This window comes from Xiphophorus couchianus, chromosome 16 (genome assembly GCF_001444195.1).
Source record: "Xiphophorus couchianus chromosome 16, X_couchianus-1.0, whole genome shotgun sequence".
NCBI classification, from domain to species: domain Eukaryota; kingdom Metazoa; phylum Chordata; class Actinopteri; order Cyprinodontiformes; family Poeciliidae; genus Xiphophorus; species Xiphophorus couchianus.
The window spans coordinates 2172377-2198326 of NC_040243.1; the positions used below are offsets into that span (position 1 = coordinate 2172377).

General features: G+C 38.9%; 1 protein-coding gene across 3 annotated transcripts in view; it reads right to left on the bottom strand.

Annotated features, from left to right (window-relative positions):
• rbfox3a (RNA binding fox-1 homolog 3a) overlaps nucleotides 1–25950 on the bottom strand; it is a 553817-nt gene that overhangs the window by 379577 nt on the left and 148290 nt on the right. For all 3 annotated transcript variants that reach the window (XM_028041392.1, XM_028041391.1, XM_028041387.1), the window contains one exon: nucleotides 24024–24094. The gene's annotated coding sequence lies outside the window, so the exon portion shown is untranslated. The remainder of the gene's footprint in view (nucleotides 1–24023; nucleotides 24095–25950) is intronic.

Sequence of the window (25950 nt, forward strand, 5' to 3'; positions counted from 1 at the left end):
ACTTCCTTCAGGCTACAAGATGGAACAAAAAAGCTGAATTATTATTCACATCTTGGTTTTGTTGGGCATCAGGAACTTTAGAGAAAAGTTTGTAAATGAAGTTGCAAAACTTATATTAGTGTATGCAGCAGGTCAGGGTGACTATGATGACTAACTTCAGCTCCCACAGGGAGGAGATCCCCATGCTGGAGGGACGACGTGTCCTTTCCTGTCTGGGAACTCCTGGGTGATCCCCACCCAGCTGGACAGTGTCACTGAGGACAACCCAAAAACTTTCCTCCAATCTCCAGTCTTAGACAAGAAGCCGGAAGGAAAAACACAAAACGTAAACTGACTAGAACTTCCTATATTTATTATCAAAGGTTTAGTTCACTCTAAGAAAAACATCACTTGGAAAAATACAACAGATAAAAAACTAATTTTCTAAAATCTCTGATCTTCTGTAACCAACTGAAGTAAATTTTGCATTAAAGCAAATACTTTTCTGCTTTATTCAAACAACTCAATTAAAGTTTAAAGTTTAGAGATACATTTTTTAAAATTTCTAAAATGTGAACTTTTAGCATACACTCAGGAAAATATGACAGTTTCAGAGCAGGTGTAGATGAAAGAAAAATATAAAGTGGCATTTGACGAATAAATTTACAAAGAAGAAAATATACATTTTGAAAATTTACTAGAAGAAAACTTAGATAGGTTGCGATAGGTGATTTAGTTGGTAGCGCTGCTGTCCTGTGTTTTCTGCAGGTTCTCCGCCTTCTTCCTACGGTCCACAGCCAAGAAAAAAGGCTGTGGACCGCACGGATTTATAATAATAATGAAATATTCTCACATTATAAAGTCAGGTATTTGCTTTAAAAAAATCTTAAGATTATTTGAATCAAACATTTGCAATAAAAAATACCAGACGTCATGAAAGATTGAAGTGGTAACTTTAGAAAATGCACATCTGGCTGTTTTTTAATGTATATATTATAGATCCGGGGTCTTAAGATCTGCCAAATATAGTTTTCTGTCTGATAAATTCTAGTAAAAACGCATTCCTTTAATCATGCAAATATATATAAGAAATTTTCTCCTCCGTGGCCACATTACTATTCTATTATCGAAAATCGCTATAATACTAATCCATTGCAGAAAATCCTAATATTCTACAGAAAGTGACTCTTTTTTATATACTTATCTTATTACTGTTTTAGTTGTTGAATAACACACAAAGGCCACCATATTAGGTACACCAGTTTAAATGCGTATTAACACAGCATTCTGGCAGCCAATCAATGCATTTAAGTATCTAGAAGTAGTGAAGAGAACTGGCTGATGTTCAAATCGAGCATCAGAATGAGGAAGAAATGGGATTTAAATGACTTTGAACGTGGTGTGGTTGTTGGTGCCAGATGGGATGGTCTGAGTATTTTACCAACTGCAGATCTGCTGGAATTTTCACACACAAACTCCACTCCGGTTTACAGAGAAAGAGTCCAAATAAGGTAAAACATCCTGCTGGACAAAAATACCTTGTTGATGTCAGAGGGGAACAGGTAGACCACTTTGAGGTGACAGAAAGAGGACAGCAGCTAAATAACTGCTGGTTGCATACAAAGGTATGCAGAACACGTCAAACGTTGAAGCAGATGAGCTACAGTAGCAGAGGGCCATGCCTGAGCAGAAAGTGACAAATCATTCCTTCAGGGAATGCTTTATTTTTAAGGACGTAAACCTCCTATATACTACTGGATTGGAAATCATTTACCTGTTGTGTGTCACAAATGAACCATTGCATGCATTGAGTTGGGAAAATTACACAATCATGCAAAGAATCTGAAAAATAGGACGTAGTGTTTTGCTATTAATTGTCAACATTACAACAACTAGATGTGAAGGCTCAATTGTTCAATGAAATTGTACTGAACAATTCACAATTCAGTACAACGTTTTACAGTACAAACTTTGAAAAACATGACAAGGAAGTAAAAAGTAAGTCAGTTATGCTAGCTTAAGTTTGAAAACTTTAACATAAACCTGAGCAGCACAGTTTGGTGTGAAAACATAAAACTGTAACAAACTGAATGTTCTTCGTGGGAAATGTTTGCATGTTTTTGGTATTGATGTTCCTGATACACTTGAATGTAATTTTTGCACTGTTGGCTGGAGGAGCTGTTGTCAGTCGGTTGCTGTGGCAACAGGTGTGCGTGCAGATTAAAGCAGACACAGAGGACAAGAAAAACAGAAGAATCTGAGTGATTTTGAGTTTCTTTTCTGCATTATTTTCTTTTTGCAGTGGTGCACTGCAGCTGCAGGAGGTTCAAACAAGATAAAAACAGAACTAATTGCCACGTTGATACATGGAACGTTGGGATCTTCAAAACAGTCATTGAATAGGACGAAAGTATTTAACAAACTCCTAAAGCAGCAGTTATGTAAAATAAACTAATCATGAAATATGAAGGATACATTCGTTTAGTCCTCTCTTGCATCTTGACGAAACTGAAAGGAACCAAACTGTTTATTGATTTATATCTAGGGAGGATAACTATTTTACGCATCAAAGACTGTCAAAAACTACTGGCTTTAATTTATAACATTTTATAGAAATCAGTTTTATAATTAAGTCCCTACTTTTCTTCTTTTATTACTTTGTATTGTCATTAGTGTGTAAGGTTGCTACGACCACTTTTGTGACAGATTCCTGCTCATCCCGCATCAGAACCGTCTTGTTTTCTTTACATGACTGAAAACATAGCAATGGCGCCTGCAGGTGTGCGTCACTAGCTGTAGAGGTTAAAAGGTGACATCCAAACTGGCAATGCGTAAATACCTCCTATTAGATCATATGGCAATATAAAGTGTGAGATCTAATAATGAAATTAAACAGAATATGTACTGTAGTTTCTGTACACTGTTGGCCTATCAGTGCTTTGACCACAGAAAGCCTCCATTTTTTGCTGTGTAACTAATCTGCATCCAAACACAAATACATTTTAATTAGTCTGGATGTAATTCTTCACAATATGAATAAAGCAAATCAAACCTGTTCCCTCGGCCCCTTTTTGTTCTATTCTGTTCCTTTGGATGCTCTAAACACTGCTGCTGCTGTTGCTGTGTAAAAACAGCAGCCAGTTTTAGAGAAGGGAAATCGTCCTTGGAGCTGATCATCAGGAGAGAGAAAGAGTGAGGTTGCCTCCCTCTGCCCGCTGTTGTTTGTCCGGGATGCCAAGCTCACACTCGGCATGCCAGGCCCATGCGGGCGCCCAGGCCGGCCGGAAAAGACAAAGCTCTTGGAAGATTCGGGTCCGGTCGGAGCCAACACGATCTCCGTGCCAGGCGGAGCAACTGTGGCCAGCGTCTGCTAGTGCATCTCTCTCTTGTAGTCGTCGGTGTACGGCGGACCTCAGGAGAAAGGATGCAACCACCAGGGGACCGCTAGTCCATCCGGGCCGAGCTAGAGGACAGACCCCATGTGGTGGTGAGTGGGCGGTTTGGAGCCGTTGCTCCGGGAACAGCTATCAGCCTGGTATCTTGGTTCAGTTTCTCACTGTTGATGTCTGATTTAAGCCAAAGCTTCCCTAAGGCCTGTAAAGTGCTATAGTGGGCATTTTTCACTAAAACAGACCGCAATAAAGAGCAATTAATTGCACTCTTTGCAGAGGTAGAAAATTAAGGTCACATTTCCTGCAACTCCCAGCGCCTCCTGTCAAGTGAAAGATATTGCTTATTAAGTTCCCCCTTAGCGGATGCAGTGTTTATGTTTTCATTGACTGAAGGAGATGCATTAGATTTGGCACCATCTGCTGATTTCAAGTCAATACTGTAACCTTTATATATGTCCTGATAATGGCCATCCAAGGAACGCTGCGGCACATCAGAGGAGCTGAGTTCAGGACGTTTTCTGAAACAATCAGCAGCAGTAGGAATGAAAAACAATATTTCCTGATACTACCTTGAATTAAAAAACCTGTCTACTACAGCAAAAACATTAAATCTTTGGTATCTTTGGTCTAGAGTCTTGTTAGAATATCTTAGAATATACATAAAGTCTTGGAATAAGAATCAACTTGCAAGCAACTTTTCAGCACCAAACTTTTCAAGAAAATTGCAAACCAGCTGAAACACTGAGTTTCTTCAAATCAATGATGAAAACCCACCTGTTAAGAGTTGCATTTTATTAGCTGTTACTGCAACACTGATCAACATATTTGATGTTTGTTTGATGATGGGATTTGACAAAGTAATGTTTATAATGTGATTCACAATTGATGACTGTATGATGTTTTATAATGTAATGTAAAGCACTTTGAACTGCCTTGTCACTGAAATGTGCCATGCAAATAAGCCCGACTTAATATTGATAATAAACTATTAGTTATAAGTGAAACAAGACATTTTTTGAGAAAAACAATTGGCAGATTATTTCACATAACTAGCACTTTTCCATCAATATTAAGTAATTATTAACATACGACAGGGTAAAATATTTGCACTAGACACTAGAACAAAAATACTTAGTAAAATTTAGCGTTTTTGCAGAGTAAGAGGTTGAGGGAGTATTTTTGGGTTTAAATGAAAAAAAGGAAGGGAATTTTAAATAATTGGAAATAAAGGTACAAGTGACTCATATGATCCTCTGAGATTCTGTCAAATGTTTTTTTTATACCAACCACATGTCAGTTTGTGGACAGCCTTCAGACCTTCAGGAAGGTCATTCTTGCTTTAATGTTCATCACAGATTAATTCAAACATCCCACATCAGTGACAGTTGTAATGTCTCAGTGAAACATGATAGCTTGTTCTCCTCAGATCTCCAAAATCTTCTATTTAAACTTCCCCCCGGTTTAAACTTTCTCCCGTCTGTTCTTCGTTGTTCAACATCTGCGATCGCTTTTCCTCAACTTGTCTGGGATTTGGGTTGTTTTCCTGGGCATTAGCTGTGGCTGAGTTGGGCTAACAGTCTCACCAACATGGTAACCCGTCAAACAAGATGTTTAGAGAGAACTACCAGAAATCATCTGAACAAATGCAGCATCTGAATCAATTTTGAAAAAACACATTGCTGACAGCCAGACCACAAAGGAATCAATGAAGTAACATGTTATCTTAAACATCTTCAATTATTAGTTCTTAGTTTTACTGCTCAACTTTTATTGCATTTAATTAAAAAAATACTTGTTTTTTTATTTATCCCCCCAAAAATTAAATGTCGTAACTTATATTATCCCAGTACCTCATACAGTTGTTGAGGCTGGTAACAGTGTGAGCAGCAAAAATTTCCAGTAGCTGTCAGTCTCACAATGAATCTAAAGAAGTATCTGACTGAAGAATGTGGCAATGAATATCGTAACTAACAACTCCATGTCCAAATATACACGGACTGTTTTCTTCACACACACATACAACCTGTAAATTCTATCTGCCATTATTTATCTATAATCCATTCCCTAACATTCTTGTATATTCTGTATAATCTGTATAATCTGTGCATATAGCTCCCATATTTATATTTATACACAATATCTATATCTCTTGCTATAACCCCTTATAGTCCATACATACATAGTCTTGTATATCCGTAAATAAATATTTATATCTCGTAGAGCACTTCTGGATAGATGCAAACTACATCTCGTTGCTTGTACTTGTGACAGCGCAATGACAATAAAGTTGAATTCTATTCTATTCTATTCTAATATTTCACGGTAACATTTTCTCTATGATACCATCAGTTGTTGGAAAGCTCTGCTAATCCACCTAATTTGTTTTTGCCAATCCTCTTCAAATCTACGCTGTGACATCAACGTTCTTCATCTGCGCAAGCGGGTCGCTTTGGGGTCGTAAATTGCTCACACAGAAGTGTGATTGTGGTCATATTTAGTTAGTAGTCTGAATGACCAAAAAAAGAAGAAGAAAATATCAGCAAAAATGAAAAATAAAATGTTTGATTCCTCCCCACCACCACCAAATCTTTGCATGTCCTTGGGGCTATTAACCTCAAATTGCCCACTGGTTTGCTTACATACATTCATACACCAGTGAGAGTAATTCTGAGTGCGGCTGAGCGAACGAGGCTTGTTTTATCAACGAGGTATAATTGTTTGAGAGGACTAGAAAAGCGCTGTTGCTGTTCAGTCAATTTAACACTTAATAAAAGGAATAAAGTACACAAGTGCACTTCCTCTTCTGCATCAGAGTGCTAATCGCTGGCCGTTAAGGTATTGTCTGACTCAGGGTTTGTATACTTTTCACAGTAAATTCAAGCAATTCTCAAGCAATTTCCAGGTAGATAACATTTATTACTATTAATGTCTTGCGATAGTTTCCAATAGCAGGGTAAAAGTAACCTAAAATATAACATTTTATGTTTTATCTCTCTTACATCCATCCTGTACAGCTGCTTGGTCTGAAGGCCTCTTATTAAAAATCTCTCCAGAAATATTCTCGCTAAGTTTTCTGAACTTTAGCAAATAGAAAAAAATGTGGGTAATTCTAACTGACCTAAAACAAGAGAAATTTGGTCCGATTTAACTTCAGACAGTGAAAAAAATGTTTGTGTCCTTTTATTATGTTTAAATATCTGGTTTCAACTGTTATCAAACACGAGGTTACACTTTATTACAAAACTGTGCAGTTAGGACTTTACACAGAGATCAAGCACTTTCAAAACCTTGAAAACACTTATTTGAACCTTTTTAAGGATTTTGAGCACATATAGGAACCCTGCTGATTATATGCACCAGATTTCACATGTGAAATCTGCTCTTTGACATACAAATATTTCTATAAGTATCCTGAAAAAGAATAAGAGTAAATTATATGCAGTTTTAGACTGATGTTAGTCTCTATTTCTGGAGAACCGGGCATCAAAACCCGAGGAAGTACAGAAACAATCTCATGTCTGAGTGACAAAAACCAATAAATTAGATGTTAATTAATTATTTCTGCGTTTTGTTTTACTTTACTGCCGTCATCCCGCCGGTCAGATGAGCCGTTCGCCTCTGACGCAGTGACAGTACATCCAACACGGATCAGGTTGCCACATTGGTTTTAAACGATAATACTGCAGAATCATGTTCCAGACTGATTCATTCTCAAGGAAAGGGGGAATATTATTTTTTATTGATCGCATTCTCTTTATAAACAAAGATGATATATAGGCCCAGTAATAGGAGTGTTAAATTACATGGCCTGAAAATAAGCCCGATCAATAAAAACAAAGTCATTTGGCTCAATTCAGTTCAATTTGTTTAAGGAATCCTGTGTTTGTGAGGCAGCAGGTGAGGCCAAGTGCAGCAGACGGGTCTGAACCTTTGCACCAGGCTTTCCCTATTTCCACATTTTTTACATCACTTTCCCCCTTCCACACTATCAATGCAATCCAACGTGCAAAGTTTGTGGAGTTAAAGCGGTTCACTGAAAAGCACCGATGCTGCAGTAATGTTAGATCATTCCGACAGTTGCAGCTGTTGATGAAACCCTCACATCATCAAGTTCCAAGAGAGTGGGAGGATTGGAATTAACACAATGGATGAAACAGATTCTCCACACACTAACCAGGTGTGTATGAACACCGCAGCGACGTCGAGTTTCCCACCCCACCCCGCCTTCATCAGCAACGCTCAACCAAATGCCGCGACTCTCATTTGGGGTGTTTGTTTGCCTCTGCGAAAAATAATGGCTGCAGGAGCAGGTGGAAAATTGCTTCGGTGGCTAACCCATATGGATGCGAAAAGCCGAGTGCCAAGTCCAAACTCCACTTTTACAGGCACATCTGGAGCAGAATCTTCATATTAATTGCCAGTTGATGTGTTTACACACAACAAGGATTAATCCCTGAGAGAAGTTGGTTGACCCGGGTCACGCAGTCAGTGGGAGGGTTTGTTTTTGGGTTGAAGAGCAGTGTGAGGAGGAATCAAGCCAAATACGTGGACGGACAAAGGCAAATAGAAAATATAATTATGTTCCTGCTGAAAGCCATCTGTCATGTAGCATTTCTGCTACGCTGAGAGCATTCAAGTCAATATTCTTTGATGGCTGCAAACAGCTAAACAGCAGGAGAAAGTTCACAGGTTTACTGTGGCTCCACCACATGAGAGCCTCTGTGTAACACACCTGCATTTTTATTGTTTATTTTGGATGTTTGGTCATTGCAGATGGAGGCTGGTGGAGATTTTGGGTGGGGGTGAGTAACAGGATTTATGGGCTTCAGAGCTGAACAGAGCCAGAATCATGGCAGAACAAACGGAGTATTCATGTCATCCGGCAGGACCAAAACTTAGAAACGTACATATAAATTAAAGAAAAAACGTCTTGATTTTTAATTTCTGGTCATGTTTGGCTCTTTAGTTAAACAAAAGACTAAACTTTGAATTAGTTTATATTGCTTCACTGGTTTGCATGACCAATTAAAAATCCACAAATGATAATGAAGTTATTTTTTTAAATCAAAATGTTTTAAAATCAAACTATTAATATATAGGTTGCTCAAAACCTGCAATACATTTTTAGATTTTGTTTACTGTTTCAGTATAAATCTTAATTTAACTGGTTAAAATGTGCGTTTCTCTGGATTTTGCAGTGCATAAAGAAGTATGGAACTTTGGGTAAATAACACTGCAAAATACGCAACTGGATCACCAGATAAGCCAGGGTGGAACAGAGTATTTGGACATGACAAATATTCAAAAAACATGTTATGACAGTTCGAATTCACTCACCACAGGATGTTGGGTGTTTGGAAAAAACATAAATACAAAGTATACCATATAAAATAGTCCTGCCACAACATTTTAATTTCTTTCACATTTTCAAGAATTTCTAGAGACACCCTGTAGAGAATTCAGCCAATGTCTACTTTTACTTATTTTTGCAACGTCAAAGGTACCTATCAATTTAGAGAGGCCAATTAATCAAATATACATGTTTTTTCTTAATAATGATTTTTACATTTGACTAAGTCACAAATCTAATCCGACTGAATTTTAGTAATAAACTTAGCAATAGGTGTACAGAGCTGCTGGAGAAATACCTTAACAGACAAAAGGTGATTAAAAAGAGTGCAGAGAAATACTTTAGAAAATAAATGCCACTAGTTGTGTCTCCATATTATGACCATATAATTTCGCAACTTGACATTGTGAACATAAATTTGCTTAATGGAAACATGCAAACTTAAAAAGAACTATTGTCTGTTGATAACATGTCTTGGTGCTATGATTAAATGGTTTATTGGCCATAGAGAAATAAGTTTATTTCAGAAGAACTGCAATGGAACATTTTTTTGCCGTTTCTCACACAACCAACCACCAGATGTTACTAATGGTGTAAACCATGAAGAAAATGACAGAAAGATTGCGCTGCATGATTTTTAGAGATGTATTGCGTAAAAAGAAATTATTCACGTGTGATTTTAATTGCATTTTTCACTTATTGAAAACACCTCAATTGCGACATTAGTAGAATGTTGACAAAGTTTTGCGCAGATTTGTAATATAAAGGCAGCTTAAGTTTTGCAACACTTTTTGTTGGTTTATCACATGAAATCCTAATGAAACAGGTGGTAGTTTGTGGTTTTGTGACAAAATGAGAGGCATGAATAGTTTTGCATGACTATGTGCCATTACATCCTCATGTGAGGAGTTTCTCTGACAGCATTTCTTACCTATGGAGGCCTAATTCTGAGAGCAGCATTCAGCAACACCTCAGCCATCATCCCTTCCTCCCTCCTCTGACAGATAGCCGCGAGTCTCTTCAGGTTTGCTTTGGAGCGACCTCCTAATGAGAGATTTACTGTATGGAGATAATTATGGGGGAAGGCGACATCTCGCCGCGGCCTAATGAGTAAGATAAGAGCACTTCAGTGGATTTTCAAGCAGCAGCACCCTCCTCCTTCCTGTCGCCACACCAGGGTTCCAGTGGTTGCAGACAATCAGCTAGAAAAACACCGGGGCCATGCCTATATGCATGGCAAATGCAGGCACTTGTCAACAGAGCAACCCAGGCGCATACATTAGCTTCCAACTCGGTGATGAAAAATGGAAGCAGGAAGGACGGAAAACAAAGCGTCGCGCTCCTCGATATCGCTGCCATTTTATAAATCAGCCACCTGGGCGATTAAGGGGAAAATGAGTGAACAGAATCAGAATGGTGTGCTCTTGTTTATTGCTTTAGAGAGTTAGCTGGCAAGGAGGCAGCCATCGTGTGATGATGAGAGTGGCCCCTCTGGAGACGGCCGCTCACACTGGCAGAGGAGCTAATACAGACTTTCATTAGGATGCACACTTCAACACACTGTCATAGTATTTACAGTCTCACACTGGGGAAACAAATAAACTGCGTGATTAACAAGTTTTCCTGATGCCTGGTGCTTCACTGTGCACGCGTTCGAGTGCCACCTCGCCGACTTAATGATTCTTAATGGTTTCTTAATGACTTCTTAATGACTTCATCCGGAAGATCCTGCAACAGCATATTCTGACATGCGGGAGCCTCCCCCTGAGACCTGGGATCACACCATGGCAGTCACCCCTCTTCAGTTTTCTGCTCAAATAACACACACTTTAAATCTGCTTATCTGAGACAGCATCTCTGACTGGGACGCCACAAGCTTTTGATCCGTGGGCAACCGCGGGGAGATGTGATGTAATGCGATGTGAAAGCGTGCGAGTCCATGTGTGGGAAAACGCACTAAAAGGCGGACGGGGATGTCCACCTCGTTTGTGGGCAAATGCAGTCACATCAAACTAATCTCGGAACATTGGAGTGACATCTAGTGTTGTGTAACAAGAATTAAACTGCTTTGTGTGAGGCTATCTAGGAAAGCCGCTCGGTGCAGAGCTGGAGGAGCGTGATGCAAAGGAGAAACAAAAGAAACGGGAAATTCTCCCAATTACAGGAAGAACCAGTCGGTTGTTGAGGTTTATTACGGCAGAAGGCAGAAAGAGATGACACGCGAGCGTCCGGCGGCAGATGAAACGCAGCATGTCGTTGAGGTGGGAACAAAGCTTTTAATGACATGGATTTTTCCGGGTCACCTCAATGTCACTTTCAGCCAAAGAAAAGCGGTTATTCCGCCAAATTACCGCCATGTCACTCAGCTCAGTGCTGCTCGCGCTTTCATCCATCCTCCAAATGATTAAAAACTTCTGTTTTCTTTAAACAAACACTGAATAAAGCAAAGTTAATGGCCAACAAACTCGCATAAAATCTGCATATTTTGACAGTTCCTGATAGAAATGTAATATTTAAAAAAGCAGTAATGAAACCAATCACCAGGCATTCAGGAGCACAAACACGCTCACATGTAACAACTGGTTAACAAATTGTATTAGCAAAGAAGCGTGACTGCATGGCAAATTACACTTTGTCTGATGGATGTCCTCTTTACTGGCTGCTGTGGAAGCAGGCTGGAGAGAGGACGTGGCTTCGGCCAAGCGTTCGGAAAATGATGCATCCCCGGCCATGTGTCACTTCCTGGCAGAGGCGGGCAAGCGGGGTGTGTCGCCCAGATATCGATGGCCAAAAACGCAGAGAGACATGTGCTCCACTATATCCCTGGCATGGAGGAGGAAGTGGGATTCAAAATATCCCGTTTCCACGTCGGCACTGTTTAACTACACTTCACTCACACTGCGGACTTATAGGAATTAGCTTTGGAGATTCTTGTTAAATTTTCGCAATTAAAGCCCGAATAAATAACACAAACAAGCAAATCAGACAGCAAATTAGAACCTGACTGAATATGAAAAAGTACATTTAAAATGTCCCTGAAAACAAGAAGTTATGCCACAAATTAAACACACCTTCATTTCACTATTTATTTATTCCATTCCTGAATCAAAACACATCTGTCTCTGTCCTTTTTCCAGTCTCATGCCATATTTGTTGGTGGGTTTTGATGATTATGACAGAATAAAAACAATACTTAGTGTGTTGGGACATTGGAATATTCTGAAAAAGTTGAGTGGAAGGAAAAAGTGTGGTGGGATGAGGTATAAAGAGGGAATAATGGCTGGAGTTTAAACGATAAAGTCACTACGCTCAGACAGATCTTGCACATCGGCTACAACGACTTTATATCTGCTAAAAGTTGTTTTAATCAACACCAAGTGGCCTGACCTGACCCCCAGGCCATGCTGCATTAATGCAGTAATTCATACTAAATATTTGTCCATATTAAGTAATGAATGTATAACAACAGAATACAATTTCCAGAATATCGTTTTAATTGATCTTAGTTAAAATTCAAATTTTCTGAGACACGGAATTTGGGTTTTTCATTCTCTGTGAGCCGTAATCATCAAAACCACATCAAATAAATCCTTGAAATGTTTCTCTATATGTTTGATCATTTTTATATCAGAGCTCCACTTTTTCAGTACCACAAAATGTTTAACTTTTTTAAGCCTTTCTGAGGTCAGCTTAGAAGTTTGTATAATTGAAAAATATTATAGAAAAGAAAGGCAAACAAAGTCTTTCAATTTAACAAGTTCTTTTCAACAAACTTTATTGCATGTCAGATAATGTTTAATGATTTCATTTTTAACTTCCTGCAATATTCATCCTGATTTAGCAGTGATATGGTTTTTTCTGACTTATACATCCTAAATATTTAAAAATATTGTTAAAAACCGATTGATGTTTGTGGTTTTAATGAAACAAGACGAACAGGTGGTATGAAGACTTTCTGTCACTGGTGATGTCTAACTTTAATATCAACATTTAAAGGGCCGGTGTTTTAGATTTCCAGGCACTTATTGCCATTTAAAAGCACAATCAAGTAATTATGTTAACTTCAGTTGTTAAAAAATAAGTTTGACACCTTGAAATCGGGTGTCTGTCTCTTTAAGAAGTTCTTTATCTTTCCTATGCTCCGCTTTGAGCATGTTAACACAACAATGCTCCTCCATTATGCCGTTTACAGCCGTTCTTAGATGTTTCCATGAGGGAATTACAACTATAAGGCTCAAAAATGTTGATTTTATATAATAAATCCTCTTTTAACAACAGCAAAAAAATTGTTTTTACTAAGCTGGAATTTCATATCAACAACTAGAAACATCACACAACAAGAGGCTAAAATGGTCAAAATAAGTCCATCCATCCATTTTCTGTTCACCCTTGTCCCTAATGGGGTTGGGAGGGTTGCTGGTGCCCATCTCCAGCTACGTTCCGGGCGAGAGGCGGGGTACGCCCTGGACAGGTCGCCAGTCTGTCGCAGGGCAACACAGAGACATACAGGACAAACAACCATGCACACACACACTCACACCTAGGGAGAATTTAGAGAAACCAATTGACCTGACAGTCATGTTTTTGGACTATGGGAGGAAGCCGGAGTACCCGGAGAGAACCCACGCATGCACAGGGAGAACATGCAAACTCCATGCAGAAAGACCCCGGCCGGGAATCGAACCCAGGACCTTCTTGCTGCAAGGCAACAGTGCTACCAACTGCGCCACTGTGCAGCCCTAAAATAAGTCTCTTTTGGTAAATAAATGTCAGATTTATGTGAGGTGACCTTCGTCTGGAGACATGGACAAAATATCCGATATCACTTAGACCACCGTGATGTTAGTCAGCCCACAGCATGCCTCCCCTGTGATGATCAACCACTTAATCCAAAGCATGAATTTCATAAAAATGAGGGATAAAAAAGGAGCATCAGAAACAGAGAGGAGGTGAGGAGGGGGTTGTACTGCCGGTGGAAAATACTTCTTGTTCCAATTTGCAGGGGGATTACTAATTTTTTCATCATTCCCGTCTTTATTTATTCCATTTCCAAATTCATTTCTACTTCACCTGAAGGAAAACAAAATATGACGCCAAAAATGCATAAATAGTGTCAGAGTGAATAGATGATGACAGCGGGTCAAGTTGTGAGTGAGTCACGTCTTCGCTCACGGAAGGAAATGATTACTGTAACACAGAGCTGACAATCACCACCAAGATAATCCCATTTCTCACATGGAGCTCAAATTGTATTATGTCACATTGTATTTCACATATGCTATCAAAAACTGGATTTAGATATGCAAACTATGTGGGGAAAAAGTGAAATCCAGGAGAAGAAAAGAGAGGCAGGAGGAAGAAAACACGCAGCCGCAGGGTTGGCGTGCAGGCGTGTCACTTTGTCAAGCTTCTGAGAGAGCTTGATGGTCTCTAAGGGAGGTGGGAAAAAGTGTCGCAAAGGCATACTCTTCTCCAAGATGAACAGATGGCACAGCCTAAGTGTAGATATTTGTTTTATGTCTCCATCCCATGTTGTGGTGCAGAAAATGCAGGCATCTGTTTTTATTTCATTCATTTCCCCTTCCTTCAATCGTTATCTTGCAGGATAGCGGACACACGCGACGTCTGCGCTAATGAGGAGTGGGCGTTGCTTTGTTTTGCTCTTTATTTTTTTTCCCCCCTCTCTTCCACCGACACATCCTCCTGCTTTTTATTCTCCCTCAAACCCACGCTTGGAGCAGAAACCTATATGCCACACAATTATGCAACACAATTGGGGGTGCTGCTCGCAGCCTGGGTGGCTGTCTAACAGATATAGCCGGCTGTGAAATCCAAGCCAAGCTATGATGTGCAGAAAAAGTCAGGGAAGATCATGAAGCAGCAGATCATCTGAGGGCAGATTTCTGCACAAAGGGAAGTTACAAACAAGAGTTCAGGGTTTTGCTCCAACAGTTGGCTGAGTGCTGGGATTCGCCGACTGCATGGAGAATCGTCTAAAAGCTGTTGGCTGGAGTCAAAAGGCTCGATATCCACTGGATCAAAATGTTTGTGCCTCTCTGCATGTTCGGCACCGGCCAGGTGACTGCAGTTAACTTCCTCTGCTCTGACTGGTTACCGAATCATCTCAGCAGATCCAGCATTCAATTAGGGCTGAAACAATAAACCGGGCTAATCGTTAAGAATCCATTAACGAAACAATCAGCAACAAATTTAGTAATTTGGAGTATTAAAAATGGCCATTTGCTGAAAAGAAAACAACAATCAGAGCAGTAATGAAGCCAAAACTGTACAAAACATCCACATATGTTTTGAGTTTAAGATAAAAACACCTTCATGTGTAAATCTGTTTTACCCCACTGGTTTTAGTTTCTAAAGTCAGTGGCATCCAAAAAATTTAGTTTAAGAAAAAAATCATAGAAAGAAAACAAAACGTAGGCCTGTTGCATGTTTCTCTCTTAGGGTGGCTGTAATTTAACAGTGAAAATCTTTTGAAATAATTTTCTGGCAGACCAAACCTGTAGGATCCTTGAACAGCAGTCAGGGACTACACCAGTTTAATGATAATTTTCTGCCTGGTGCCTCAAAGAAAAACACTTCATATCTTCAGATTGAAAAACGAAAACACACTGCAAGAGGATCAGAAGTTTAAATGAAATTTAATTGCTTCTACACTCAAAACTGCATTTTAAAATTCAGTAAAAGAAGTGTGATGGTTCTATTTGTGCATTTTTAAAATATGCTTTAGTCTTGATAACTTATTAAAATCTGGAGGTTGAAGTTGGAGCACATTTCTAAACAAAAGCAATATGTTGACAGGGTCAAAGATGCAGGGTAAAAAACGCCCACCAGTGACTATAGTTAGCTGAAGCAACATGCTGCAGATACAAAGACGACCTGCCTGTAGAGAAGACCGTTTCTAAAGTTAGAGCTATGTGATGGGGAATGCCAAAACTGGTACCGTATGGGTGTTTCTCACAGAGGCGTTTTTCAAAAGGCAACAGAATTCCCACTTTTATCCACCTGAGACTTCTCTTTGTTTGCAGCTTCAACTATCTGCTCTATAAGACATTCTTTACCTTGAACGCTTCGCCCCCTCAGCATTTTGTTTTAAAAGTGTGTAAACAGATCCCAGATCCTAATGTGTTAACAGACACTACAATTTTTCAACCTGCTTTACAGGGTTGCAAAAAGCGTTCATGCATATAAAGTATTTATTTTACATACTTGCTGACACTATATCGTGACCAAATAGTTTGAGAGAGAATCGGTGAATAAAATTGTGTTTGTCTGCCTTCTCCCAGTGCCAACTAGAAACAACCAATCAGAGCCAGGGGGCGGTTCTTAGAGCTGTCAATCAGGCTCTCTGCTACGCTGCACCTAGCAGAGTCTGTCATCAAAGTTTAAGCTAGTTAGTCTGGCCGTCAATAAACAATTGTCTGTAACGATATGTTGTTTCTCCACTATTTGTACATTGAGTAAATAAGGTTAATTGACAGCGCTAAGACCCGCCTCCTGGCTCTGATTGGTTGTTTTTGGTTGGAAACTTTGCATGTCTTCAGACACCAGGGACATCAGGGAGGAGGCAGCCAATCTTCATAAAGAAAACTAACACAACTTAAAAAACTAAATTAGCAATGTGTGTTCTCACCAGTTTTTTCCACATGTGCTTATTAGAATAACTGCGTGTGTTTGAGTTTTTTTTGTTTTGTGTTTTTTTTTTCTGGACTAATCCAATGTTCTGCAGCTTCAAGTTAAATGACGGAGGTCTTACAGTAACATGCAATCATGGGTCAGACTGAGAGCCACAGAAACTGTACATTCTCCTTAGCAAACGCCTCGTCAATCACAACCAATATCCACTTAAAGGCATGCGCTGCTTTATTGTCTATTTAACTTTAAATGGGAGCATATTTCACAATTTGGACATTAGGCCAGCTGAGATAAGACATCAAGCAGTCATTACAGCCAGAAAATCAGAGCAAGAACATTTACAACGGGCTCAGAACCGGCCCAGTTTCTGTGTTTTTTTTGTTCAACCACAGAAGATCCTCACTGGTTCCATGGGAGGCCAGGTTTTTAATTCTTATACAGTTTCTACTTTTAATCAATTATACCTGAGCCAACTTTGGCTGCAGGCACATCATCATCCTGTGAGCAGAACTAGATGCTAAATTAAAATCAAATCCCAGTCGCCTGATAACATTTCAGGCATTTATTTATAAAAACACACCAGAATTCAAATGTGTCTAGTTATCTGGAGCTCAGAAAGACAATATGTTTCACAACACATCTCTGAAAAATATGATATTTTAATCACTTCATGGCTGATGACTTGTCAAACGAAGCCAACATGTTCAATCTGTCATGACATGTTGACCATAGTTAAACATTTAACAAGACACTGATAAGCAAATGTGATATAAATCATAATTAAATCATGTCCATATCATCAAACATGAAAATAAGAATGATTTATCTCCTGACAAGTGAACTTTTTCCACCGTCCAAGTTTGACAAAGCAATTAAACGACAATGACTTTTTAATTTGGCCCCATCTTTTCCCGTAACGACGTGTCACATATTTCTGCTTGGAAACGCAACGTAACATGAACTTTACCATCGTCTGAGTTCTGTTAAATATCAGGCTTAAGCAAATATGCATTGCACCATAATGCTACACGTGGGTAAATCACTGTCTTCCCATGTTAAATTTGACCCAGAGGCCAAGAAAGAGCATCCAGAACATTTCTCCATGATTTATATGGAGTGGAAAATTCAGTACCTTTTCCCCTCTAGCAAAGCAGTTGCTGCCCTAAAGGGTGTAGAAAGCAGGATCAGCCTGAACAGCTTTAAAATCCATATCTATAATCCCAAAGTTAGTTTCACTGTTAGTCTGTTTAATTTAAACACAAGCTTCAAAATAATGAAATGCCACATTAGCTTTAGAATAGCAGGATCTTGTCACCCTGGGTCATTTTTATTTTGGTTTTATTGAATGCATGTCAATAAACTACAGCTTCCCAAACTGCCGTTTTCAGCTGAATTCATAAAATCAAGTTTATTTGTAAAGCATATTTCAGAAACAAGGCAGTTCAAACTGTTAAATATCATGAAAACAAACACATCCTATAGTCAGCTATTGTGAAAACCAGTAACAGACACTGCTTTTCTCAAGTGCTTCAAATCACCATTAAACGTCAAATATGTTGATCAATGTTCTAGTTATTATGATTCAAAGGCAACTCTAAGCAGCTAAACTGTTCAGTGATTTATAAACTAACAGCAGCATTTTGGAATCTAGTTTTTAGGGTGACCTGTAAAGACACTGATGCGTTAGTCAACATGCCTGAAGATAAACACATAGATGAGTTTCTCTAGATCTTGCTGGGACATTAGTCCTTTAATCCTGGACATTAGTCCTTTAATCCTGGAAATGTCCTTCAGGTGATAGAAGGCCAACTTTGTAACTGTCTTTATGTGACTCTGAAGGTTCATGTCTGAGTCCATCACTACTCCCAGGTTTCCTCCTGATCTTTAGTTTCCAGCTGTAATAGCTGAAGCTCTGTTGACTCTAGATCGTTCCTCTTTAAGTCTAAAGATAATAACCTCTGGTTTGTTTCTGTTCAGCTTATAAACACCGTTTAAAACTAATGTTTATAAATTAAGCAGCTGGCATCTATAAATCCTTTGTTTGCAACTCCTGTTTTCAGCACTCTTTATAAAAGCCAATGAGAGGTTGAAAATATCGCTCAGTGCTCAATCAGTCTATACTCCACTAATCTGGAACAAACTTCCAGAAAGATGCTGAAATACTGTTTTCCTTTAAACAAAGGCTAAAATCCCACCAGTTTAGAGTTGACTTTGATTTATAATAACTGCAAGATCGATCAATATATTTGCTTAGTGATGACAAAATACAATGTTTATTGCTTGTTTCATAATTGGTTTAGTTGTTTACTGTGTTATGTCTTTGTTGTTAAAATCTGCTAAACAAACAAACTTAACAGCCTTCCTACACAGTAATCCAATACTAAAACAGGAAGTAGTGTACAGAGAGGGTAGTTATGGTGGAGGAGATACTTTTACTGAATACAGTACTAATTGGGGACCAAGGCTGCCCACAAATAGCAAAAACCTGAAAATACTTGAGATCTCCTCTAAAAATCTTAAATTATAAGTTAAAATGCGTTAATAAACAAAGTAAAACCCATCTTAGCACTGCCAGTGAAGCTAACCTCTGTAGTCTTCATTCATATAAATCCAGACAGAAATGTCTGATTTTCTGATTAAAATGGGAGAAAATCGACAAAAAGTGAAGCATTCATGGTCAATAAAATCAGTAAAGAAATATATTAATATTCCTGCATATGTTTACGTTTTTGCAGGAGTTCTGAGATTTAAATTTTGCTCACCTATCTTCTGTCCACAGCTGCTGAAAGCACAAACAGATCCGAGCTAAACGGGGATAAGGTGTGCTGGGATGCAAAAAATGGTTCTTGTTCAGAAAAGATTAAATAATAAATGTACATATTAAATGTTGGCATGTTAACACCCTTACGGTTGCATTCATTTCACAGCAAAGCTTAGCTTGATGAAAGTTCAGGCAATTCTGACAATCTTTGCTAAGCTCAGCAAGCCGAGTTTGACAAGCAGTAAATGCCCCTCAGACAGAGGATAAACCCTTTTGATTTAGGTAACGGCATGTTTTTCCTCCTTACCCCACTGTTAATGGGGATCAGAGGATTTAATCCATTTAATCATTCTGTTTAATGAGCACTCTCTGTGCAGGTAAAAAGAGACCAAAGCTATCTTCACTTAACATGTTTATTTGCCAAGTGGGAAAAAAAAGAAAAAGAAAAGTGACCCATTTCTGTAGAAACATCATCCGCAGCTTCCTCCTCTGCACAGTGCATGACTTACACGGAGAAAAAACAACCTCCTGCTTTCATTCTTAGCCTTTCAGAAGGAATCTCCAGCCTCCTTCAAGGTTGAACCTGAAAAGCTTCATGAATGAAAAGAGGAAAACTAAATCTATCCGAAACCGTCCGTCAGCTCAGGGCATTCAGACTGGGAATGTTGGGAGCAATTTAATCAAACTGAGAGCCGGATCCTTTAGTGTGCTTGGTTTGGCCGAGGGAGAATGTCAGAAACCGACGTCTAATGCCGTTTACAATACACTTGGAAAATAAAAACTTCAGTTCGCCTCCAGAGATGACTTGAAATCGGTGGTTGACACATGGACTCAGCTTCTGCTTTGTGTGTTAAAGACTGGAGACAGACCAGAGCTCAGCACAAATACCACGAGACGTGCCGTGTTTTGACTCCTCGTCTGCCACTAAAGTCTCTGTCCTGCCAGAATGACAAAACATTGTTTCTCACATTTCTAACGGGGAAAAATAAATACGCTCAGACTGCGGTGCTCCACATAACTTCCAGGGTTAGAAGAGTTTTGAGTTTTACTGGGATTTTTTGTTTTTCTGTTAGTTTTTAGAATGTGTCTGCTAGTTTTTTTTAGCTAGATGTTTTTTAGTTTTTTTAGTTATAGTAGTAGTTTTAATTTTTTCATTCTTTTGTTCACTTTTAGGTGCAGAATTCAAAAAGGTCAAAGTATTGTGATGATGTATACATTAGCTAGGTGATGAATACTCTATAGAAAAAAAATTATTCAATTATTGTTGAAAAACAAACCAACTCTTGAGTTTTCTCCTAACATTTGCTGTTGCCATTTTGTGGACTAACAAACGCCGCCAGCAGGATTATGGAGTACTGTAATTTGTTTTAGTTAGTTTCATAAACCCATGATATGCTTCCAGTTAGAGCTTTCCCCCATTAATTACTGTTTAACGAAAATGTTTTCTCAATTTCAGTTTTTGTTATGTGGTTAGATATAGTTATAATAATCTTGGTACCTAACTTTGACTCAAACCAAAGCAGAAAGCCTTGCAGTTGGGCCTTTAGCAGAGGAAGAATATCCTGCAGCCCTGGATTGACCAGGCAAACTTCCCACAGCCTCGCTAATGGACGCCGCGGCTGTTGTTTACTGAAGACTCCCTGCAGAGGAGACTACCTGACCCATGTCTGCAACCAGTGAGTGGTACAAATGGCAAACATCTTTTGGAGTCATTATTTAGGCAGGAATGCCCTTGGGAGTCTTTGCACTTGTTTACACAGTCACGGCACAGTCCATTCATGACGGCTCCGAGTAAATGAGCCGCTTGCGACCAATTTGTCCTGGACGACGAAGCTTTGGGGCAGTTGCTTTGTGTGCATGTTGGAGGGTTGGGGGGTAAAGAAAGGAGGTTAACGCAGCACTGCAGCAGCGTCAGGAAGCGACCTGGAACTACGGACACACGAGTCCCAAGGGTGTTAGGAAGCACAGTGTCACATTCGGATATAAATGAGCACATTTTTTTTCCACGAGGAAAGCCGCGGACTTTCACCTTTGAAATGGGCTGTTTGTTTGCCCGAGGACGAGGACGGTGGTCAAAGTTACCGAGCGCTGCCTTTCGCATAAAACCGAAACCAAGACGGGAGTTTTATGGAGGTTAAAGTGAAAGGCAAAAGGGAAGAAGAAGAAGTTTATCTGGCGTCTGCACCAAGGAATCAGAGTAACAAGGGAACCATAAACTTCAACAAGAACTGAAGTTCATGGAAGTTTGATGAAAAAGTTGTTTGACTGAAGTAAAGCTATTTTCACATAAAACAATGCAAAACAATCAATAACTAGTTAGATACACTGCAATTAGAGCAGCTTAAGTGTCTAAGGTGACCTAATCAATAATACTTAACATATTTTTACAAACGTAAAAAAAGGATGTTTATAGGTTTTATAAACGTATTTATTCCTGTGGAATAAGTTTTTTTCCCCACCAAATTGTGGAACATTTAAGTTCCAAACTATTTCACACAGGTTCACAACAGCTTTCTGAGCTTGAATTTAAGGGGATTTCTGTAATTTTCCGCTTTGTCACAACTTTCTTTGTCTATTAAACATCAGAGCAGAAAAGCATCACAGCTGAAGACAGATTATATGATGTTAAAGGAAACAAACTTCACATGTTTTCAGGGCTGTTTTTGCCCTAAACTACTTGTTCTTAATGTTCTTTTCAATTTCATGCCACTAATGCTGATGTTGTTGCCATCTACTGGACCAGGAACAGTATTACAGTGTCTGTGTTTGTTTTTTTAATTAGATTCACAGGAAGCATGCAGAAAGCTATTTTTATTTAACAAAATAAGGTTATCTACCTAGTTTGTTTGAGTTTCTTTATATTTTATTTGCCTAATTTTAAGAAAAAGGAGCATCAACACCAAGATTCACAGATACTATTTAAATACAAGGTTATTGAACAACTTTCTTGCTGATTTACTTCACTTTGTCCAGTCTATTTTATTGTGTGCAAACATGTTCACAGCTACATTTTTCAGCCTAATTTATAGAGTTTATAAACACTGTCCAATAAGATGTCTTCTTTAATTTCTTTTGCAGAACAAGTAATGTTAGAAAACAAAAAACCTGAACATTTCAAAATTAAAACAACTTCTACTGGCTTTTATAGGTACTTTAAAGCATTTGTATCCCTGGGTTTAATGAGCCACCAGAAATCCAAATATAAGCTGAAGCAAACTGGATGCTGCTGCTGTTTTAATATAAAACAACTTTACCAGACAAATGTATAAAATGTTTCACACAAGGATTTAGAAAAACATCCAAGAAACTTCTGACTTCATTGAAAGGCTAATTTGACAACAAATACAAGAAAATAATGAAGCAAACAGCATTAAGGAACCTTCATATTTAATTAAAGTTCTTCTTTAAATAGTCTAGATTCCAACATAAGGACATCAAGTGAAGTTTTCATTTTCTTATTTTACTTTAAACCTTCCAGGAATTAATTCAAAGCTGCCCACATCTGGTGGTTTTTGGCATTTTAGCATTCCTTTACATCTAAAGTAAATTTATAAATGTGTTCTCTGTTTAAGTTTTCATTTGCTTTCATCTGACTTCTGATGTAAAGGAGGTGTAAAAGGCAGTGAACTTCAGGTTTTGATAGAGGAGCAGTAAAAAATTTTCAGAAATGTGGTTAAAAGGGAGGCAGAGAAGAAAGAAAGGAAGGAGAGATGAGATAATTTAACAAGCTCCCTCTTAAAGTACTCCAAAACCTCCAGAGTTTAATTGCTGGGAGGCAACATTATCCCCAGCAACACCGCTCTGGTCTCTTGGCCGGGATTCGGTGGGTACCTGCAGTATCCACTCCCCACACAATACAGCGTCCACTGAGCCATATAATCCTCTCAGGCCCTCCTCTTCTGGAGAACCACATTCAATCCCTTTGTGACACAGGGAAAAATCTCCTCTACGATTTTTTTTCTTTCTTTTTGTCAGGGTACGTACTTCAAATAAGGCCAATCAGTAGGTGCTGTTATGCGTGCACGATGCTACAGGGAGCCACGAAGAAAGGGGAAACGCAGAGGAAGAGTTAAATAAAAGGCCCGTTTGATTTGCGGCTGTGAAATTTGGGGCTGATTTCCATTCATCCGCAGAGCTCCCTGGAGCGGCCATATTTCTGTTTATGTTTAAATGCGAATCCGTCAGATGGGCGGTTAGGTTCCTGCTGAATCATCCCACTCTCCCTTCAGAAAGTGCAAGGTTACTTTTGAAGCAGCTGCCTCGTAGGAGAAAACAAGGAACTAATGCTACTTTCTTGCCGACTTCTCTTTCAAGTTGTCCTTGAAAAGAAAATTACAACAGCGGCTTTGATGCAACTCTGACATGCTTCAAGATATTCTCCATAAGTGCAGACATACTAGATTATCATTCCAATGAGCCTGCGCCGACGTCTTTTAGTCGTCTGAACACAGAAACCGTTCTAGCGCTCTGCAGAGGGATGTGGAAACAGTGGCTCATTGCACCAAATGGCAAAAGAAGAAAAATGATGACTTCTTTGTTGTCCATTGGTTTGTAACTTAAGTCAATATAGCATTTAGAACCCTGCTGAGACATCTTTTAATTAAAAGATGAGCTTAATAATGAGAAATGACAGAGGCGGTGTACTGAGGAAGATTACTTGGATTTTATGCTTTGTGTGGTTCCTTGTGTGCAAAGGAACTTCTTCTGCCTCATGTTCAGTGCAAGAATGAAAATACCAACTGTGCACATTTTCCCCCTCCTTTTGTTTTACACTTTCTTCACAGCTTGCCAATTATGTCTGCAGCAATGTGCTTGGTGACATTCTGTTGCCAGTAACGTGTCTTGTTCTACTGTGCATAAACCACCCACAACAGGAGAGTTTGTGTCCTACCTGTTGGGAGGCTCTAGGAGTTGGAAATCAGTTGTCACTGCAGAGGTCCGAGTCCTGGGTGAGCAGGGTCGCTGTGAGGAAAACAGGATAAAATATTAAACCAATAACATAAAATAAGAGACTTTTCTAATCACTCAAGAGGAAATGTTCCCCACCCAAAGATTGGAAAGGGACAAAAATTTCAATCTGAGTAAAATTGCACCAAATTCTGAGTTTAATTGAAGTCCAATTTTTTTTAAAAAATTAACCAGCTATATGTACAAAACTATAAAAGATTTTATTGACAATGGAGATTTTTTATTTTATTTTAGATGAGCCATATATTTATATTCAAGTTTTCATCTCTACAAGCTTCACACTTTTACTGACAGACAGATTTTCTCCTCCAGGATGGTTCTGCATCAAACCTCCAACCATCTTCCCATCATCTTCAATAACCTTGGCGTCCCTGCTCAAGAACATGTGTACTAGCGTCTCCTACATCTTGCTACAGTCTTCTACTTGTATGGAGCGTTGTCTAAATATTTGTTAGTGTCTCCACTCATTTGTTGTCTGCTATGTTTGCAGTGTCTCCTACACAGCTTGCGATAAACTTCAAACAGGACTTCTTATTGCTTTCAACAACCTTCTTCTTCCTTCCTTTCAGGCCAACATTGACCATGTTGATCCTCTCTCCTCCTGACATTTTTAGGTTGCAATGTGACAAAACTTTCAAAAGTTCATGGAGTGTAAATATGATTACAAGGCACTCTACGTAATCAATAAAAGGATAATTCTTTATTTTTAATTTGACGATAATGCTAAAGTTGCCTTTAGCAAAGTGATAAACTGAACACAAAACTTCTTGACTTCAACCTCAAATCATCAGTTTCACCTTCCTGAACTTCTATAAAAAACAACAGATTAGGACACAGAAGTTTTTTATTTAGTGTGGCAGTTCTTATTTGAAAAGTTTTAGTTTCCTGAAAAACAAACAAAATAAAGAGATGTTTTTATGTAATTCCCAATGAAGAGAATATTGACTGAGTTTCAATCAGGTAGTTCTTCCACGTACGAGCATCTCCTGTTTTTAAACACGGCACGTTGTCATCAAGACAAGATATTTGCAAAGAGTGACTGTTGGGAGATTTCTGCCTTCAGGGCTTTTCTGGCTGAAAGGTTTCTGGAATCAGACGAGTTTGTGTACGATAAGACAAAAGTCACAGCAAAGACCAAGCTGTAGTAGCTGGAGAGATGAAATCATTCACCGGTGATCTGAACGACTCAATGCACCATTTTTATTGCTTCCCTTTTTTTGTTTCAGTGCTACACATTGAATGCCTCTCTGTAAATGTCAATAATTCCTCAAAAAATACAAGATTCTCTAGATTTGAATGCATTTGTGTCACTTTATAATGTACAGCCAGTGCAAAAACTTTTCATTTGGTAAATAATGAGTAAAAAAGCTCCAACTTCCCTTCTGCTTTTCTTCCTCAGGCCCAAACCTAAAGCTGTAAATCTTTAAAAACTGCTGACAAATTCATAGTTTCATCTTTTTAATTATTTCTTAATATATCCAAGGACTGTTTTTGGATCTGTGCTGTAGGAGAGGGAATATCCACAGCTGTGAAATAAGCCCCTCTTGGTGCTGCAGTGAGTTTTCCATAAGGACAGAGTTAAAATAAACCACAATATGTGTTTTACAGTTTTTGGACAACAACAAATCCCTGGGATCCAACAGCGTGCGATGGATCCGGCTGCTCAGTTCGAGGTTGGTGAAGAAACTCTGACTAAATAATGCATCGAAGAGAAAAATATTCGATCTGGAAAACTTTGCAGACAGAATACCTGCTCCAAGTTCAGCAAAGCTTTAATGCGGCTGCTCACATATTTAAAGAGATCTTTCCGAGCCAACTCTGCTCCAGGAGAGAAGATGGTGAGGTGGAAG